General features: G+C 47.8%; 1 non-coding gene across 1 annotated transcript; it reads right to left on the minus strand.

The window, feature by feature from the left end:
- Nucleotides 1-19,632: 19,632 nt before the first annotated feature.
- TRNAT-CGU (transfer RNA threonine (anticodon CGU)) lies at nt 19,633-19,704 on the minus strand. The gene has a single exon. It is a non-coding gene; the product is annotated as a tRNA-Thr (tRNA).
- Nucleotides 19,705-20,657: the final 953 nt, after the last annotated feature.

Here is a 20,657-nt window from a genome sequence, read left to right on the forward strand (position 1 = left end):
AAACCAAAAAAAAATTATTTTCTGTGTTTGTGAATTGTGTGCGCAGTAGCCGCACGTGCATCAACAAAGTAGTGCCAAGCGTGCGCCTGTGTCATAAGTAAAGGGCCGGCTGGCTTGACCGTTAAGGGTGCTGTAACCCCCGAAAGTACACTCCAGTCCAAACCTAAAAAAAAATTATTTTCTGTGTTTGTGAATTGTGTGCGCAGTAGCCGCACGTGCATCAACAAAGTAGTGCCAAGAGTGCGCCTGTGTCATAAGTAAAGGGCCGGCTGGCTTGACCGTTAAAGGGTGCTGTAACCCCCGAAAGTACACTCCAGTCCAAACCAAAAAAAAATTATTTTCTGTGTTTGTGAATTGTGTGCGCAGTAGCCGCACGTGCATCAACAAAGTAGTGCCAAGCGTGCGCCTGTGTCATAAGTAAAGGGCCGGCTGGCTTGACCGTTAAAGGGTGCTGTAACCCCTGAAAGTACACTCCAGTCCAAACCAAAAAAAATTTATTTTCTGTGTTTGTGAATTGTGTGCGCAGTAGCCGCACGTGCATCAACAAAGTAGTGCCAAGCGTGCGCCTGTGTCATAAGTAAAGGGCCGGCTGGCTTGACCGTTAAGGGTGCTGTAACCCCCGAAAGTACACTCCAGTCCAAACCAAAAAAAAAATTATTTTCTGTGTTTGTGAATTGTGTGCGCAGTAGCCGCACGTGCATCAACAAAGTAGTGCCAAGCGTGCGCCTGTGTCATAAGTAAAGGGCCGGCTGGCTTGACCGTTAAGGGTGCTGTAACCCCCGAAAGTACACTCCAGTCCAAACCTAAAAAAAAATTATTTTCTGTGTTTGTGAATTGTGTGCGCAGTAGCCGCACGTGCATCAACAAAGTAGTGCCAAGCGTGCGCCTGTGTCATAAGTAAAGGGCCGGCTGGCTTGACCGTTAAAGGGTGCTGTAACCCCCGAAAGTACACTCCAGTCCAAACCAAAAAAAAATTATTTTCTGTGTTTGTGAATTGTGTGCGCAGTAGCCGCACGTGCATCAACAAAGTAGTGCCAAGCGTGCGCCTGTGTCATAAGTAAAGGGCCGGCTGGCTTGACCGTTAAAGGGTGCTGTAACCCCCAAAAGTACACTCCAGTCCAAACCAAAAAAAAATTATTTTCTGTGTTTGTGAATTGTGTGCGCAGTAGCCGCACGTGCATCAACAAAGTAGTGCCAAGCGTGCGCCTGTGTCATAAGTAAAGGGCCGGCTGGCTTGACCGTTAAAGGGTGCTGTAACCCCCAAAGTACACTCCAGTCCAAACCAAAAAAAAATTATTTTCTGTGTTTGTGAATTGTGTGCGCAGTAGCCGCACGTGCATCAACAAAGTAGTGCCAAGAGTGCGCCTGTGTCATAAGTAAAGGGCCGGCTGGCTTGACCGTTAAAGGGTGCTGTAACCCACAAAGTACACTCCAGTCCAAACCAAAAAAAAAATTATTTTCTGTGTTTAGCCGCACGTATATATCAAATCGATATAACCATAAATGGAGGACCAAACTTTCTCCGATAAAAATAAAATAGAGAAAGATCAAGAACCACTTCCTCCTAGTGCTGAAGCTGCTGCCACTAGTCATGACATAGACGATAACATGCCATCAACGTCGTCTGCCAAGGCCGATGCCCAATGTCATAGTAGAGGGCACATACAATCCCAAATGGCAAAGTTCAGGAAAATGACCTTGAAAAAGACATTTAAATCAGCTGAAGAGAAACGTAAACTTGCCAATATGCCATTTACGACACGGAGTGGCAAGGAACGGCTAAGGTCGATCCCTAGTATGTTCATGACTAGTGGTTCAGCTTCACATGACGATGGAAGCACTCCTCCCACTAAAAAAATCAAAAGAGTTAAGCTGGCAAAAGCACAGCGAAGAACTGTGCTTTCTAAGAAGATATCACAAATCCCCAAGGAGAGTCCAAGTGTGGTGGTGGTTGCGATGCCTGACCTTCCCAGCACTGGACGGGAAGAGGTGGCTCTTTCCACCATTTGCACGCCCCCTGCAAGTGCTGAAAGGAGCACCCACAGTCCACTTGCTGATATGCAAATTGAAGATGTCACTGTTGAAGTACAACAGGATGAGGATACTGGTGTAGCTGGCGCTGAGGAGGAAGTTGGCGAGGAGGATTCTGATGGTGATGTGGTTTGTTTAAATCAGGCTCCGGGGGAGACAGTTGTTGTCCGTGGGATGAAAAAGCCCATCACGGTCATGCCTGGGCAGAAGACCAAACATTCCACCTCTTTGGTCTGGCAATATTTCTATCCAAATCCGGACAACAACTGTCTTGCCATATGTACCATATGTAAAGGTGAAATAAGTAGGGGTAGGGACGTCAACCACCTAGGAACATCCTCCCTTATACGGCACCTGCAGCGCGTTCATAAAAAGTTACTGTCAAGTTCAGAAACTTTGGCTCAGACCGTAAGCAGTCCAGGGACACCTAAATCCCGTTGTCCTGTTGTATCCAAGCGCCTGCAAACCACACCGTCAACTCCCTCCTCGTCAATTTCCTCCTTAGTCAGGATCGGAAGTAGTCCTGCAGGCCATATCACTGGCATGACTGACTCTCCTATCCGGGATTCCTCCGGAGGATCCTGCATTGCTACGCCTACTGCTGCCGCTGCTGCTGTTGCTGCTGCTGCTGGGAGTCGTTCATCATCCCAGAGAGGAAGTAGGAACACCACTACTTTTACTAAACAATTGACCCTCCAACAGTCCTTAGCGAGGAGGATGAAGTACGACAGCAGTCATCCTGAAGCAAAACGTATAACTGAGGCCTTGACTGCTATGTTGGTGTTAGACGTGCGTCCGGTATCCGCCATTAGTGCAGTGGGATTTAGACAATTGATGGAGGTAGTGTGTCCCCGGTTCCAAATCCCATCTAGATTCCACTTCACTAGGCAGGCGATACCGAGACTGTACAGAAACGTCAGAAAAAGTGTCCTCAGTGTCCTGAAAAATGCCGTTGTACACAATGTCCACTTAACCACGGACATGTGGACAAGTGGAACAGGGCAGACTAAGGACTATATGACTGTGACAGCCCACTGGGTAGATGTATCACCTTACGCAGCAACAGCAGCAGCGTCACCAGTAGCAGCATCTCAGAAACGCCAGCTCGTTACAAGGCAGGCTACGCTGTGTATCACCGGTTTCAGTAAGAGGCACACCGCCGACAACCTCTTAGAGAAACTGAGGGAAATCATCGCCCAGTGGCTTACCCCACTTAGACTCTCCTGGGGATTTGTGATATCTGACAACGCCACCAATATTGTGCGGGCATTACATCTGGGCAAATTCCAGCACGTCCCATGTTTTGCTCACACAATAAACTTGGTGGTGCAGAATTTTCTGAAAAGCGACAGGGGCGTGCAGGAGACGCTTTGGGTGGCCCGAAAAATTTCTGGCCACTTTCGCCATTCAGCGACTGCGTGCCGAAGACTGGAGCGCCAGCAAACACTCTTGAACCTGCCCCGCCATCACCTGAAGCAAGAGGTTGTGACACGGTGGAACTCAACCCTCTATATGCTTCAGAGGATGGAGGAGCAGCAAAAGGCCATACAAGCCTATACATCCACCTATGACATAGGCAAAGGAGGGGGTATGCACCTGACTCAAGCGCAGTGGAGAATGATTTCCGTGTTGTGCAAGGTTCTTCAGCCCTTCGAACTTGCCACACGTGAAGTCAGTTCAGACACTGCCAGCTTGAGTCAGGTCATTCCCCTCATCAGGCTTTTGCAGAAGCAGCTGGAGAAAGTGAAGGAGGAGCTAAGACGGAGCGATTCCGCTCGGCATGTGGGACTTGTGGATGAAGCCCTTCATTCGCTTTGCCAGGATTCCAGGGTGGTCAATCTGTTGAAATCAGACCACTACATTTTGGCCACCGTGCTCGATCCTAGGTTTAAAGCCTATGTGGTGTCTCTCTTTCCGGCCGACACAAGCCTGCAGAGGTGCAAAGACCTGCTGGTGAACACACTGTCAGCTGAAGCGGAACGTGACACGTCAACGGCTCCTTCTTCATTTTCTCCCGCAACTGGGGCTGCCAGGAAAAAACTTAGGTATCCTAAGCAACCCGCTGGCGGTGATGCAGGGCAGGCAGGACCAAGTTTGGACATCTGGTCCGGACTGAAGGACCTGGCAACAATTTCTGACATGTCTACTGTCACTGCATATGATACTGTCACCATTGACAGAATGGTGGAGGATTACATCGGTGACAGCATCCAAGTAGGCATGTCAGACAGTCCATACCTGTACTGGCAGGAAAAAGAGGCAATTTGGAGGCCCCTGTACAAACTGGCTCTATTTTACCTGAGTTGCCCCCCCTCCAGTGTGTACTCCGAAAGAGTGTTTAGTGCAGCCGGGAACCTTGTCAGCGAAAGGCGTAGGAGGTTGCTTCCACAGAATGTGGAGAAGATGATGTTCATCAAAATGAATTATCAGCTCTTCCAGGGAGACCAGCCTCCAGAACGTACAGAGGGACCTGTGGTGGTGGATTCAAGTGGGGACGAGTTAATACTTTGTGAGGATGAGGATGTACACACTGAAGAGGGTGAGGAATCGGTGGATGAGGAGGATGAGGATGACATCTTGCCTCCGTAGAGCCAGTTTGTGCAGGGACACATTAATTGCCAGCTTGTTTTGTGGGGGCCCAAACGAACCAATCATTTCAGCCACAGTTGTGTGGCAGACCCTGGCGCTGAAATGATTGATTTGTTAAAGTGTGCATGTCCTGTTTATACAACATAAGGGTGGGTGGGAGGGCCCAAGGACAATTCCATCTTGCACCTCTTTTTTTCTTTGCATTATGTACAGTTTGGGGCCTAGTTTTTCTAACTGCCATCCTGTCTGCCACTGCAGTGTCACTCCTAGATGGGTCACGTGTTTGTGCCGCCCACTCGTGTCGCTTAGCATAGTCATCCAGCTACCTCGGTGCAACCTTTTGGACATAAAAACACTATTGTGAGGTGTGAGGTGTTCAGAATAGACTGGAAATGAGTGGAAATTAAGGTTATTGAGGTTAATAATAGCATAGGAGCAGAAAAACCTACAAATTCTGTGATTTTAGCTGTTTTTATGCTTTTTTTCAAAAAAATACAGATCCAAAACACAAAACCCAGAACCCAAAACACGGAAGGGTGGTTTTGGCAAAACCAATCCAGATCCAAAACACGAAGAAAGATCCAGATCCAAAACCAAAACACAAAACACGAAAAGTGGCCGGTGCACACCCCTAATATATATATATATATATATATATATATATATTACATTTATCTACAGTTATCACTTAAAGGCTTAATTTTAAGGAAATACAATATTTAGCAATACTTCTAAGTTATAATTAATATATTCTTTCAAGTTTCAAATACTTCTCAAAATCCTTGGTGTCCATAATACTCATAATTCAGATACAGTATTTTTAGATGTCTTATCTAATTGGTACAGACTTCATGATCTGTGTGAAAACCTACAGTCAACTTTAAAAACAATTGTTATACTCCTTTCAGACATAAGCAAAAACCTGAGAATTTGCCGGGACACGGGAAAGCGACCTGGATCCTGTTTATGTCTGAAAGGGTCTGACCCGAGTTGACAGTCCGGGGTCCATGACCCAGCAATCGACCAGGGTAATTCCAGGGACTTACAACCCGTGTCCGTACCCTGGCTTATGTTTGAAAGACATGACCAGGGTAATGCCTAAAAGGACTTGATTGGTGGGCACAGTAGCACTTGGAGATTACATGATCTCCAAGCGTCTACTGTTAAACAGAAGACCCTGGTCACTGGAAGACCCAGGTCCCGTGTGAAGGGTGATGACCCGGGAATAACCTGGGTCCATTACCCAGGTGTAATAGGGGGTAAGTACCGAAACCCAGGCTTAAACCCGTGTTCTAGTATCTGTGCTTGGTTAAAGCCTGGGTTTATATCTGAAAAGGATATTAGTAGTGTTATTTTTTACAATATCAAATTCACAATACAGTGCTCTTGTAATAGAAAAAAAAGACTACACATGGCCCCTCCTCTCTTAAATTGCCCGAGAGGCACCACTCCATAATAGCATATTAAAAAGAATATTATTATCCAATAAACAGTATAATAAGTAACTGATAATTCACTGTGACTTCTGGGCCGCCAGATTTTCCTCTAGTTTTTGATTAGGTTAGGTCTAAAGCTGGGTACACACTTAACAGATATATCTGCAGATGATGGTTGTTCTTACACACTGAACAACCAACATCTGGCTGCGGGTCCCGCTGCCCGGGGGTCGCATCACACACCCCTCTCCACGGCCTCTGCAGCAAGTGTACAGGCGGTCGGCTGACCGCCCATACACACAGCACGATGAGCAGATATACCTGTGTCATAAGTAAAGGGCCGGCTGGCTTGACCGTTAAAGGGTGCTGTAACCCCTGAAAGTACACTCCAGTCCAAACCTAAAAAAAAATTATTTTCTGTGTTTGTGAATTGTGTGCGCAGTAGCCGCACGTGCATCAACAAAGTAGTGCCAAGCGTGCGCCTGTGTCATAAGTAAAGGGCCAGCTGGCTTGACCGTTAAGGGTGCTGTAACCCCCGAAAGTACACTCCAGTCCAAACCTAAAAAAAAATTATTTTCTGTGTTTGTGAATTGTGTGCGCAGTAGCCGCACGTGCATCAACAAAGTAGTGCCAAGCGTGCGCCTGTGTCATAAGTAAAGGGCCAGCTGGCTTGACCGTTAAGGGTGCTGTAACCCCCGAAAGTACACTCCAGTCCAAACCTAAAAAAAAATTATTTTCTGTGTTTGTGAATTGTGTGCGCAGTAGCCGCACGTGCATCAACAAAGTAGTGCCAAGCGTGCGCCTGTGTCATAAGTAAAGGGCCGGCTGGCTTGACCGTTAAAGGGTGCTGTAACCTCCGAAAGTACACTCCAGTCCAAACCAAATTAAAATTATTTTCTGTGTTTGTGAATTGTGTGCGCAGTAGCCGCACGTGCATCAACAAAGTAGTGCCAAGCGTGCGCCTGTGTCATAAGTAAAGGGCCGGCTGGCTTGACCGTTAAGGGTGCTGTAACCCCCGAAAGTACACTCCAGTCCAAACCTAAAAAAAAATTATTTTCTGTGTTTGTGAATTGTGTGCGCAGTAGCCGCACGTGCATCAACAAAGTAGTGCCAAGAGTGCGCCTGTGTCATAAGTAAAGGGCCGGCTGGCTTGACCGTTAAAGGGTGCTGTAACCCCCGAAAGTACACTCCAGTCCAAACCAAAAAAAAATTATTTTCTGTGTTTGTGAATTGTGTGCGCAGTAGCCGCACGTGCATCAACAAAGTAGTGCCAAGCGTGCGCCTGTGTCATAAGTAAAGGGCCGGCTGGCTTGACCGTTAAGGGTGCTGTAACCCCCGAAAGTACACTCCAGTCCAAACCTAAAAAAAAATTATTTTCTGTGTTTGTGAATTGTGTGCGCAGTAGCCGCACGTGCATCAACACAGTAGTGCCAAGCGTGCGCCTGTGTCATAAGTAAAGGGCCGGCTGGCTTGACCGTTAAGGGTGCTGTAACCCCCGAAAGTACACTCCAGTCCAAACCTAAAAAAAAATTATTTTCTGTGTTTGTGAATTGTGTGCGCAGTAGCCGCACGTGCATCAACAAAGTAGTGCCAAGCGTGCGCCTGTGTCATAAGTAAAGGGCCGGCTGGCTTGACCGTTAAGGGTGCTGTAACCCCCGAAAGTACACTCCAGTCCAAACCTAAAAAAAAATTATTTTCTGTGTTTGTGAATTGTGTGCGCAGTAGCCGCACGTGCATCAACAAAGTAGTGCCAAGAGTGCGCCTGTGTCATAAGTAAAGGGCCGGCTGGCTTGACCGTTAAAGGGTGCTGTAACCCCCGAAAGTACACTCCAGTCCAAACCAAAAAAAAATTATTTTCTGTGTTTGTGAATTGTGTGCGCAGTAGCCGCACGTGCATCAACAAAGTAGTGCCAAGCGTGCGCCTGTGTCATAAGTAAAGGGCCGGCTGGCTTGACCGTTAAAGGGTGCTGTAACCCCTGAAAGTACACTCCAGTCCAAACCAAAAAAATTATTTTCTGTGTTTGTGAATTGTGTGCGCAGTAGCCGCACGTGCATCAACAAAGTAGTGCCAAGCGTGCGCCTGTGTCATAAGTAAAGGGCCGGCTGGCTTGACCGTTAAGGGTGCTGTAACCCCCGAAAGTACACTCCAGTCCAAACCAAAAAAAAAATTATTTTCTGTGTTTGTGAATTGTGTGCGCAGTAGCCGCACGTGCATCAACAAAGTAGTGCCAAGCGTGCGCCTGTGTCATAAGTAAAGGGCCGGCTGGCTTGACCGTTAAGGGTGCTGTAACCCCCGAAAGTACACTCCAGTCCAAACCTAAAAAAAAATTATTTTCTGTGTTTGTGAATTGTGTGCGCAGTAGCCGCACGTGCATCAACAAAGTAGTGCCAAGCGTGCGCCTGTGTCATAAGTAAAGGGCCGGCTGGCTTGACCGTTAAAGGGTGCTGTAACCCCCGAAAGTACACTCCAGTCCAAACCAAAAAAAAATTATTTTCTGTGTTTGTGAATTGTGTGCGCAGTAGCCGCACGTGCATCAACAAAGTAGTGCCAAGCGTGCGCCTGTGTCATAAGTAAAGGGCCGGCTGGCTTGACCGTTAAAGGGTGCTGTAACCCCCAAAAGTACACTCCAGTCCAAACCAAAAAAAAATTATTTTCTGTGTTTGTGAATTGTGTGCGCAGTAGCCGCACGTGCATCAACAAAGTAGTGCCAAGCGTGCGCCTGTGTCATAAGTAAAGGGCCGGCTGGCTTGACCGTTAAAGGGTGCTGTAACCCCCAAAGTACACTCCAGTCCAAACCAAAAAAAAATTATTTTCTGTGTTTGTGAATTGTGTGCGCAGTAGCCGCACGTGCATCAACAAAGTAGTGCCAAGAGTGCGCCTGTGTCATAAGTAAAGGGCCGGCTGGCTTGACCGTTAAAGGGTGCTGTAACCCACAAAGTACACTCCAGTCCAAACCAAAAAAAAAATTATTTTCTGTGTTTAGCCGCACGTATATATCAAATCGATATAACATAAATGGAGGACCAAACTTTCTCCGATAAAAATAAAATAGAGAAAGATCAAGAACCACTTCCTCCTAGTGCTGAAGCTGCTGCCACTAGTCATGACATAGACGATAACATGCCATCAACGTCGTCTGCCAAGGCCGATGCCCAATGTCATAGTAGAGGGCACATACAATCCCAAATGGCAAAGTTCAGGAAAATGACCTTGAAAAAGACATTTAAATCAGCTGAAGAGAAACGTAAACTTGCCAATATGCCATTTACGACACGGAGTGGCAAGGAACGGCTAAGGTCGATCCCTAGTATGTTCATGACTAGTGGTTCAGCTTCACATGACGATGGAAGCACTCCTCCCACTAAAAAAATCAAAAGAGTTAAGCTGGCAAAAGCACAGCGAAGAACTGTGCTTTCTAAGAAGATATCACAAATCCCCAAGGAGAGTCCAAGTGTGGTGGTGGTTGCGATGCCTGACCTTCCCAGCACTGGACGGGAAGAGGTGGCTCTTTCCACCATTTGCACGCCCCCTGCAAGTGCTGAAAGGAGCACCCACAGTCCACTTGCTGATATGCAAATTGAAGATGTCACTGTTGAAGTACAACAGGATGAGGATACTGGTGTAGCTGGCGCTGAGGAGGAAGTTGGCGAGGAGGATTCTGATGGTGATGTGGTTTGTTTAAATCAGGCTCCGGGGGAGACAGTTGTTGTCCGTGGGATGAAAAAGCCCATCACGGTCATGCCTGGGCAGAAGACCAAACATTCCACCTCTTTGGTCTGGCAATATTTCTATCCAAATCCGGACAACAACTGTCTTGCCATATGTACCATATGTAAAGGTGAAATAAGTAGGGGTAGGGACGTCAACCACCTAGGAACATCCTCCCTTATACGGCACCTGCAGCGCGTTCATAAAAAGTTACTGTCAAGTTCAGAAACTTTGGCTCAGACCGTAAGCAGTCCAGGGACACCTAAATCCCGTTGTCCTGTTGTATCCAAGCGCCTGCAAACCACACCGTCAACTCCCTCCTCGTCAATTTCCTCCTTAGTCAGGATCGGAAGTAGTCCTGCAGGCCATATCACTGGCATGACTGACTCTCCTATCCGGGATTCCTCCGGAGGATCCTGCATTGCTACGCCTACTGCTGCCGCTGCTGCTGTTGCTGCTGCTGCTGGGAGTCGTTCATCATCCCAGAGAGGAAGTAGGAACACCACTACTTTTACTAAACAATTGACCCTCCAACAGTCCTTAGCGAGGAGGATGAAGTACGACAGCAGTCATCCTGAAGCAAAACGTATAACTGAGGCCTTGACTGCTATGTTGGTGTTAGACGTGCGTCCGGTATCCGCCATTAGTGCAGTGGGATTTAGACAATTGATGGAGGTAGTGTGTCCCCGGTTCCAAATCCCGTCTAGATTCCACTTCACTAGGCAGGCGATACCGAGACTGTACAGAAACGTCAGAAAAAGTGTCCTCAGTGTCCTGAAAAATGCCGTTGTACACAATGTCCACTTAACCACGGACATGTGGACAAGTGGAACAGGGCAGACTAAGGACTATATGACTGTGACAGCCCACTGGGTAGATGTATCACCTTACGCAGCAACAGCAGCAGCGTCACCAGTAGCAGCATCTCAGAAACGCCAGCTCGTTACAAGGCAGGCAACGCTGTGTATCACCGGTTTCAGTAAGAGGCACACCGCCGACAACCTCTTAGAGAAACTGAGGGAAATCATCGCCCAGTGGCTTACCCCACTTAGACTCTCCTGGGGATTTGTGATATCTGACAACGCCACCAATATTGTGCGGGCATTACATCTGGGCAAATTCCAGCACGTCCCATGTTTTGCTCACACAATAAACTTGGTGGTGCAGAATTTTCTGAAAAGCGACAGGGGCGTGCAGGAGACGCTTTGGGTGGCCCGAAAAATTTCTGGCCACTTTCGCCATTCAGCGACTGCGTGCCGAAGACTGGAGCGCCAGCAAACACTCTTGAACCTGCCCCGCCATCACCTGAAGCAAGAGGTTGTGACGCGGTGGAACTCAACCCTCTATATGCTTCAGAGGATGGAGGAGCAGCAAAAGGCCATACAAGCCTATACATCCACCTATGACATAGGCAAAGGAGGGGGTATGCACCTGACTCAAGCGCAGTGGAGAATGATTTCCGTGTTGTGCAAGGTTCTTCAGCCCTTCGAACTTGCCACACGTGAAGTCAGTTCAGACACTGCCAGCTTGAGTCAGGTCATTCCCCTCATCAGGCTTTTGCAGAAGCAGCTGGAGAAAGTGAAGGAGGAGCTAAGACGGAGCGATTCCGCTCGGCATGTGGGACTTGTGGATGAAGCCCTTCATTCGCTTTGCCAGGATTCCAGGGTGGTCAATCTGTTGAAATCAGACCACTACATTTTGGCCACCGTGCTCGATCCTAGGTTTAAAGCCTATGTGGTGTCTCTCTTTCCGGCCGACACAAGCCTGCAGAGGTGCAAAGACCTGCTGGTGAACACACTGTCAGCTGAAGCGGAACGTGACACGTCAACGGCTCCTTCTTCATTTTCTCCCGCAACTGGGGCTGCCAGGAAAAAACTTAGGTATCCTAAGCAACCCGCTGGCGGTGATGCAGGGCAGGCAGGACCAAGTTTGGACATCTGGTCCGGACTGAAGGACCTGGCAACAATTTCTGACATGTCTACTGTCACTGCATATGATACTGTCACCATTGACAGAATGGTGGAGGATTACATCGGTGACAGCATCCAAGTAGGCATGTCAGACAGTCCATACCTGTACTGGCAGGAAAAAGAGGCAATTTGGAGGCCCCTGTACAAACTGGCTCTATTTTACCTGAGTTGCCCCCCCTCCAGTGTGTACTCCGAAAGAGTGTTTAGTGCAGCCGGGAACCTTGTCAGCGAAAGGCGTAGGAGGTTGCTTCCACAGAATGTGGAGAAGATGATGTTCATCAAAATGAATTATCAGCTCTTCCAGGGAGACCAGCCTCCAGAACGTACAGAGGGACCTGTGGTGGTGGATTCAAGTGGGGACGAGTTAATACTTTGTGAGGATGAGGATGTACACACTGAAGAGGGTGAGGAATCGGTAGATGAGGAGGATGAGGATGACATCTTGCCTCCGTAGAGCCAGTTTGTGCAGGGACACATTAATTGCCAGCTTGTTTTGTGGGGGCCCAAACGAACCAATCATTTCAGCCACAGTTGTGTGGCAGACCCTGGCGCTGAAATGATTGATTTGTTAAAGTGTGCATGTCCTGTTTATACAACATAAGGGTGGGTGGGAGGGCCCAAGGACAATTCCATCTTGCACCTCTTTTTTTCTTTGCATTATGTACAGTTTGGGGCCTAGTTTTTCTAACTGCCATCCTGTCTGCCACTGCAGTGTCACTCCTAGATGGGTCACGTGTTTGTGCCGCCCACTCGTGTCGCTTAGCATAGTCATCCAGCTACCTCGGTGCAACCTTTTGGACATAAAAACACTATTGTGAGGTGTGAGGTGTTCAGAATAGACTGGAAATGAGTGGAAATTAAGGTTATTGAGGTTAATAATAGCATAGGAGCAGAAAAACCTACAAATTCTGTGATTTTAGCTGTTTTTATGCTTTTTTTCAAAAAAATACAGATCCAAAACACAAAACCCAGAACCCAAAACACGGAAGGGTGGTTTTGGCAAAACCAATCCAGATCCAAAACACGAAGAAAGATCCAGATCCAAAACCAAAACACAAAACACGAAAAGTGGCCGGTGCACACCCCTAATATATATATATATATATATATATATATATATATATTACATTTATCTACAGTTATCACTTAAAGGCTTAATTTTAAGGAAATACAATATTTAGCAATACTTCTAAGTTATAATTAATATATTCTTTCAAGTTTCAAATACTTCTCAAAATCCTTGGTGTCCATAATACTCATAATTCAGATACAGTATTTTTAGATGTCTTATCTAATTGGTACAGACTTCATGATCTGTGTGAAAACCTACAGTCAACTTTAAAAACAATTGTTATACTCCTTTCAGACATAAGCAAAAACCTGAGAATTTGCCGGGACACGGGAAAGCGACCTGGATCCTGTTTATGTCTGAAAGGGTCTGACCCGAGTTGACAGTCCGGGGTCCATGACCCAGCAATCGACCAGGGTAATTCCAGGGACTTACAACCCGTGTCCGTACCCTGGCTTATGTTTGAAAGACATGACCAGGGTAATGCCTAAAAGGACTTGATTGGTGGGCACAGTAGCACTTGGAGATTACATGATCTCCAAGCGTCTACTGTTAAACAGAAGACCCTGGTCACTGGAAGACCCAGGTCCCGTGTGAAGGGTGATGACCCGGGAATAACCTGGGTCCATTACCCAGGTGTAATAGGGGGTAAGTACCGAAACCCAGGCTTAAACCCGTGTTCTAGTATCTGTGCTTGGTTAAAGCCTGGGTTTATATCTGAAAAGGATATTAGTAGTGTTATTTTTTACAATATCAAATTCACAATACAGTGCTCTTGTAATAGAAAAAAAAGACTACACATGGCCCCTCCTCTCTTAAATTGCCCGAGAGGCACCACTCCATAATAGCATATTAAAAAGAATATTATTATCCAATAAACAGTATAATAAGTAACTGATAATTCACTGTGACTTCTGGGCCGCCAGATTTTCCTCTAGTTTTTGATTAGGTTAGGTCTAAAGCTGGGTACACACTTAACAGATATATCTGCAGATGATGGTTGTTCTTACACACTGAACAACCAACATCTGGCTGCGGGTCCCGCTGCCCGGGGGTCGCATCACACACCCCTCTCCACGGCCTCTGCAGCAAGTGTACAGGCGGTCGGCTGACCGCCCATACACACAGCACGATGAGCAGATATATCTGCCATCGTCTGTACAGCACAGCCAGCGTGATATGTCTGTGAACGACGTCGTTCACAGACATATCGCTGGTACACACTGGCCGACGCACAGAAGATATATTGGCCAATCAATTGATCAGCACATATATCTGCCAGTGTGTACCCAGCATAAGACTGGAACAGGCACAACAAAATTCTGAAGAAAAGCTTCCATCCATCAAACCTCTGATGTGCCCAATTTTAGAAAATATCACAAAACACTAACAGAATAGCAATGTTAACCAGTTTAGTGAATTTAATAATGTAGCAGTTACATTTACAGTCCATTGACATTCACTAATTGCAGAACTAGGGGACAGGCTTCTATAGGGCCTCCATCCAAACATGTCTTGATAAAAGAGCCAACGCTCTGAAACGTGGACTATATATCCTGGCTGTACCTGTTATTTATTAGAAGTACTGTTGAGACCCTGAGTGACATCCTTTCACTACTGTATATACTATTGTCAAATATATATATATTATCCTTTATTGATACGGCGCCACAAGGGTTCTGCAGAGCCTAACAAAGTACATGAATTGTTTGAGGGACTAAAGGAGGGTGGGCCCCAAACCAGTATCTTGCCTGGGCCCCAAACTGGTATCTTGCCTAGGGCCCCATAAGTTCTAAATCTAGCTCTGGAACCACTGCATTAACCTATTGTATATTTCATTTTTTATGCAGGTACTTGAGGTAGTGCACACAGTGGCAACTCTCCACGTGGTGTCAACCGTAGTGGGGAGGGACACAGGGCAGCCGAAAAGGGGACGTGATCACTCTGGAGGGGGCGTGGCCTATATGCCCAAAACCCCATCGGGGAAGGGGGGGGTGCAGGAGGTCCCTGTGTGGAGTGCCGTTCCCTCAGTGTCAGGTGCAGAGTGATGCACTTAATGCCCCCCTTGTGACGCCACTGAGTGCACACATTACAAATTATTGTAATTCTGTATGGAAGCAAAGATGAAAATAAAAAAGTTTTTAAAATGTACTGTAAATGTAGCAGTTACATTTACAGTCCATTGACATTCACTAATTGCAGAACTAGGGGACAGGCTTCTATAGGGCCTCCATCCAAACAGAGGATCATGCTCTGCTTTTATGAGCATGACTAGGGACCATCTAACAAGAGGGCAGTAAAAGCCTTCAGAGCGGTGGACATTTATCATGCCACCTGTGACCCTGCCCCTTTAATAAAAGGTAGTCAGGTAAAGGGCGTTACAGCAGGAACACGGAAGTCAGATATGCTTGGCGCCACTGGTAATTGGTTTGTAGGGTATTTAAAGAGTTGGAAGTGCAAGGTAAGCTTGCTGCTGTTCTTCTCTAGGTGCTGGTTGCACTGTCTGTGATATGCTGTGCAGTTGTGCGTCTTGACAAAGGTCCCTGTCGGTGACTGAAACGTTGACTACCTGACTACCTTTTACATTGTAAGAATAATAAAGTAGTGTGTGTGTATCATCTGAAAACCCTGGTGAGTGCCCCTCATTCCATTTCTCTGTATACTGGACTTCTAGGAGCCCTTCTTTATGGGACAACAACCCACTTTTTGCTAAGAACTATATGGATGTGAGAGCGACCTAATATGACAATGACACCCCCCCACACCCAACTCCCCGATATGTGCGCGCGCGGGGGAAAATGGGCGTGGTCACTTAAAAATGGGGCGTGTCAACATGACACACCCCTTTATTTTCACCCTGAACATTCCTATCCATATGCACCTTAACCCCAGTAGTACCCCTTATACAGTACCCCCAGTATGCAGTTATGGTCCCTCTTATGCAGGCCCATAATAGTACCCCTTATACAGTACCCCCAGTACGCAGTAGTGGTCCCCCTTATATAGCCCCCAATTAGTTCCCCTTACTCAGTGCCCCCAGTAGTGGTCCCCCCAAATGCAGTGCCCCATGTAGTGTTCCCCCTTATGCAGTGCCTCCAGTAGCAGTCCCCACAATGCAGTGGGCCCAGGGCCGCCAAGAGCCAAGGCGGGCCCCGGTAATAGGGGGCGTGGTCTAATCTCGGGAGGCGTGGCCACGCCCCCTTGCCGAAAAAAATAAATTAAAAAGATTTGCAGCGCCGCGAAGCGGTGCTGCGCGCCGGGGAGGGGGCGCTCTGAGCCCCCTCAGCCCGACACAAAGCCAGGGGGGGCGCAATCAGTGTGATCGCTCCCCCGCACAGGCATAGGAGACTGCTGTGGCTGCTGCTCAGCAGCCACGAGCAGTCTCCAACTGCAGCTCAGCACACGCTGTATGCTGGGCTGCTGTGAGGGAGGGGGCGGCATTGGACCCGGGCCCCCGCTTGGCCCCTCAGGAAGCCCGGGCCCGGGTAATCTGTACCCGCTCCCCCCCCTCTCGGCGCCTTTGAGTGCGCCCAGTAGTGGTATCCCCTTATGCAGTACCCTTTATATAGTGCCCCCAGTAGTAGTCCCCCCCGCTATGCAGTGCCCTTTATATAGTGCTCCCAGTAGTCCCCCCCATGCAGTTTTCCCAGTAGTGGTCCCCCTTATGCAGGCACCCAGTAGTGATCCCTCCCTATCTAGTGCCCCCTGTAGTGGTCCCTCCAGTGCAGTGCCCCTAGCAGTAAGCCCCTTATATAGTGCCCCCAGCAGTAGCACCCCCCCTCCCATGCAGTGCCCCCAGTAGTGGTCCCCCTGAAGCAGGCCCCCAGTAGTGACCCCCCCTATCCAGTGCCCCCTGTAGTGGTCCTTCCTATTATTGCCACCAGTTGTGGTCCCCCCAGTGCAGTGTCCCCAGTAGTAGCCCCCCCCCTGCAAGTAGTGGTCCCCAGTTGAGGTTCCCCCTCCCGATTAAGTGCCCCCAGTAATAGCCCCCCCAGTAGAGGTCCTCCCAATAATGGTGCTCCCAGTAATAGCCCCCCCCAGTAGAGGTCCTCCCAATAATGGTGCCCCCAGTAGTAGCCACAACCCCCTCGTTGTGCCCCCACCCCCAGTAGAGGTCCCCCCAGTAGTAGCCACCCCCCTCCCCCGTTGTGCCCCCAGTAGTGCAGGCAGGTTTTAAAAAAAATATATAAAAATATACTTACCTGAATCCACGCTGCTGCTGCGGACCGCGACACCGCTCCCACCGCCGGCCAGTCCTCCTGGGCTGGCGCACTCAGCATTATGGGAGAGACGTCATGATGTCATGACGTCTGTCCCATTACCCACTGCAGGAGCCAGACGGAAGTCCGGCTCTTGCAGTGGGTGCTGCAGCAGTCAATGAGAGTCTATCTGACTCTCATTGGCTGCTGTTTAACACACGCATTGCTGCCAGCGCTGGCAGCGATGCGTGTGCTATGCACAGCCTGAGCCCGCCTCCTGGCGCTATTGGGCAAGCGCTCAGGGGGAGGGAACGGGCTCAGGTGTGCAGCACAGGACCGGCGCTGGAAGCCTAGCGCCGGTCCTGTGTAAATGTGTAGTGGTGACCGCACTCACTGCGGTCGGCGCTACACTGGTGGCTAACTAGGGCGGGCCGGACCGTAGTCAGCGGCGCCCCCTCGTGCTGCCGTTCCCACGGCGCCCAGGGCACGCACCCTGCCCAACCCCCCTAGTTACGCCACTGCCCACTGCTTCTCTTTATCACCCTCTGCGTGTCACCCTTTTCCCGTCGCCCTCTGCCTCTGCCTGTTCCCCTCTCGCCGTCACCCTCTGCCTCTACCTATTACCCCGTCACCCTCTCTGTATGCCGTGGTGCATATTGTCAAATATAAGTAATAGAGATAATCTGGCACTCACCCCAGCCTCCACAGCATGCCCAGGTGCCCCTCCAGTAGATAGATATAGTATATACAGTAGTGAAAGGATGTCACTCAGGGTCTCAACAGTACTTCTAATAAATAACAGGCACAGCCAGGATATATAGTCAACGTTTCAGAGCGTTGGCTCTTTTATCAAGACATGTCTTGATAAAAGAGCCAACGCTCTGAAACGTTGACTATATATATTGGCTGTACCTGTTATTTATTAGAAGTACTGTTGAGACCCTGAGTGACATCCTTTCACTACTGTATATACTATTGTCAAATATATATATATTATCCTTTATTTATACGGCGCCACAAGGGTTCTGCAGAGCCTAACAAAGTACATGAATTGTTTGAGGGACTAAGGGAGGGTGGGCCCCAAACCAGTATCTTGCCTGGGCCCCAAACTGGTATCTTGCCTAGGGCCCCATAAGTTCTAAATCTAGCTCTGGAACCACTGCATTAACCTATTGTATATTTAATTTTTTATGCAGGTACTTGAGGTAGTGCACACAGTGGCAACTCTCCACGTGGTGTCAACCGTAGTGGGGAGGGACACAGGGCAGCCGAAAAGGGGACGTGATCACTCTGGAGGGGGCGTGGCCTATATGCCCAAAACCCCATCGGGGAAGGGGGGGGGGGTGCAGGAGGTCCCTGTGTGGAGTGCCGTTCCCTCAGTGTCAGGTGCAGAGTGCTGCACTTAATGCCCCCCTTGTGACGCCACTGAGTGCACACATTACAAATTATTGTAATTCTGTATGGAAGCAAAGATGAAAATAAAAAAGTTTTTAAAATGTAACCATTCAAAAACACATTCAAACAGGCGTTTTTAATATACTAAATATAAGTAACTATTACACACATACAAACACACACACACTAATTCTGCTTTATCTACTAACAAAAATTATAAAATATTAACAAGAAAATATTGGTAAATGAATTTGGCACACATAGACATGGCACAGCGTCTTACTACATACAGTATATATATATACACAGGCACACAGGGCCGTAACTAGGATAGTGAGAACTGTGCCATGGCACAGGGCACTGCAGGGCAGTGGGGCGCTATTCAGGCCTGTCACTTTCCTGTTTATTATCATTCTCAATTGTAGCTTCCTCTTTTTTTATCCCCAGCATCTCCTGGCTGCCCCAGGAGTACCCCATCTCTTCCCTGGCCCTTCCCCATGAAGCCATGGCCCTTTTTCAGGTGCATTATCTTATGTCCCTGTGCCAATGCTCTCTTTGGCACAGGGCACCAAAAAGTCTAGTTACCGCTCTGCAGGCATATATATGTATAAATGAACTATGAAGTAGAACATTATGGATGTTTCCTGTGCCAGACTCTCACTTGTGTGTGTGTGTGTGCAGAATTACAGTGACTCAGGTCACAGCACGCGTGCTTCTGCTGCCCTCCCTCGTTCAGTCTGGTTGTCACAGCCATAGGCTGTGTCCTAGTAATATTATACAGTATGTACAGTACAGAGAGCTGTCAGCCGGCAGTATGCTAGGACTCTGTAGCGCACACTGCCAGCCCAGCAGGCGCTATTTGCACATATAGAAGCGGCTTTCCCGTCGGTCACACAGACAGCAGGAGGTGTATGATGTAACAATGGCAAATGTAGAATGTTGCCCACTGTACGGAATGACTGTAATATGTGCGCTGTAACATTGCTCCATGTATGGTTATATGTGTGACATACACGCTTCTGTATAAAACATTAGGGCCATCCATGTAAGACTATGCTCCTGGAAATATCAATGATGTCTATGTTCCCGCAGTAGAAAATGTTTTTTCTGTATGTAAATATAATAACTCGTATGTTTTGCTCTTTGTGTGTTATACGGATATAAATATGAGACAGGGCTGCTTAAGAGCAAGTAACTAGGAATATTAATTATTGTATATAAAAAGTATAATTGAAGGCACGGACGGGGTTCGAACCCGTGATCTTCGGTTTACGAGACCGACGCCTTACCACTTGGCCACCGCGCCTGCGTCTGGATGTGTTTTCTACACAGCTTGTCATTGCATATCCCGCCCAGTGCATAGAGGCTTTGTGTATAGGCTGCCGCTGTGCTCTGTGCTGACTATGACTACAGGGCCAGGCAACATGCAGCAGCAGCAGAACAAGCCTTCTCCACTGTTGTGTATTGTTGCAGTCAGTCAGCGATCTCTCAACATACTGTACTACGTGTGTGTGACATATAAGCTGGCGCTGCTGTGTGCTGTGAAATATCGTCAGTGCTTTATAACGTCAAAAGTCCTCCTGTTTAAATTGTACACGTATTGTATATACCACATCATGGTGTCTAATGATTAATTATGCACCAGACGTACATTTCCCCGTGCAGAGAGTTATTTTCTGGGGGCGGGCCTGGTGCTGTTGCTTTACTTTTATTTTCACAACTAATACTCTCCTATAGTGTATGGATTATTTACACTAAATAGCACTACTGTGATGTTACAAATACTGAGGAAAATGATACACAAGAAAATACTGTATTTCTACCATGTGATACTCTGTCATGAACACTTATGGTGCCCACACACATAACGATGTCCTCACGATACGATTTTATGGCCAATTTCCTCATGAACTTTCACGGGAGCTCCCTTGCTGTCGTGATCACGATTTGGAGTTAAAAATGTCCAATCTGACTAAAGATCCATCTTGCAGCCAATGCATTGTATCCCAGATTGGCTAATCTGCCCTACATCACGGCAGATCAGAAGATGCGATGTACGACGAGTGGGGACGCGCATCGGCATCATGCTCGTGAGTATAAACTCACGATTTATACTTTTTTTACCTGATTCGTCGTCACGATTCGTCGAAATCGGCCAAATCGCGTAAAATATCGCTATGTGTGTGGGCACCTTAAGGGACTCATAGAGAGTTGGACACAATCACAATTTGCGCTGATTTTACTTGTAGATTGCTTTTA

Source organism: Taudactylus pleione, unplaced genomic scaffold (genome assembly GCF_031769625.1).
Source record: "Taudactylus pleione unplaced genomic scaffold, aTauple2 ptg000066l, whole genome shotgun sequence".
In the NCBI taxonomy this organism is placed as follows: domain Eukaryota; kingdom Metazoa; phylum Chordata; class Amphibia; order Anura; family Myobatrachidae; genus Taudactylus; species Taudactylus pleione.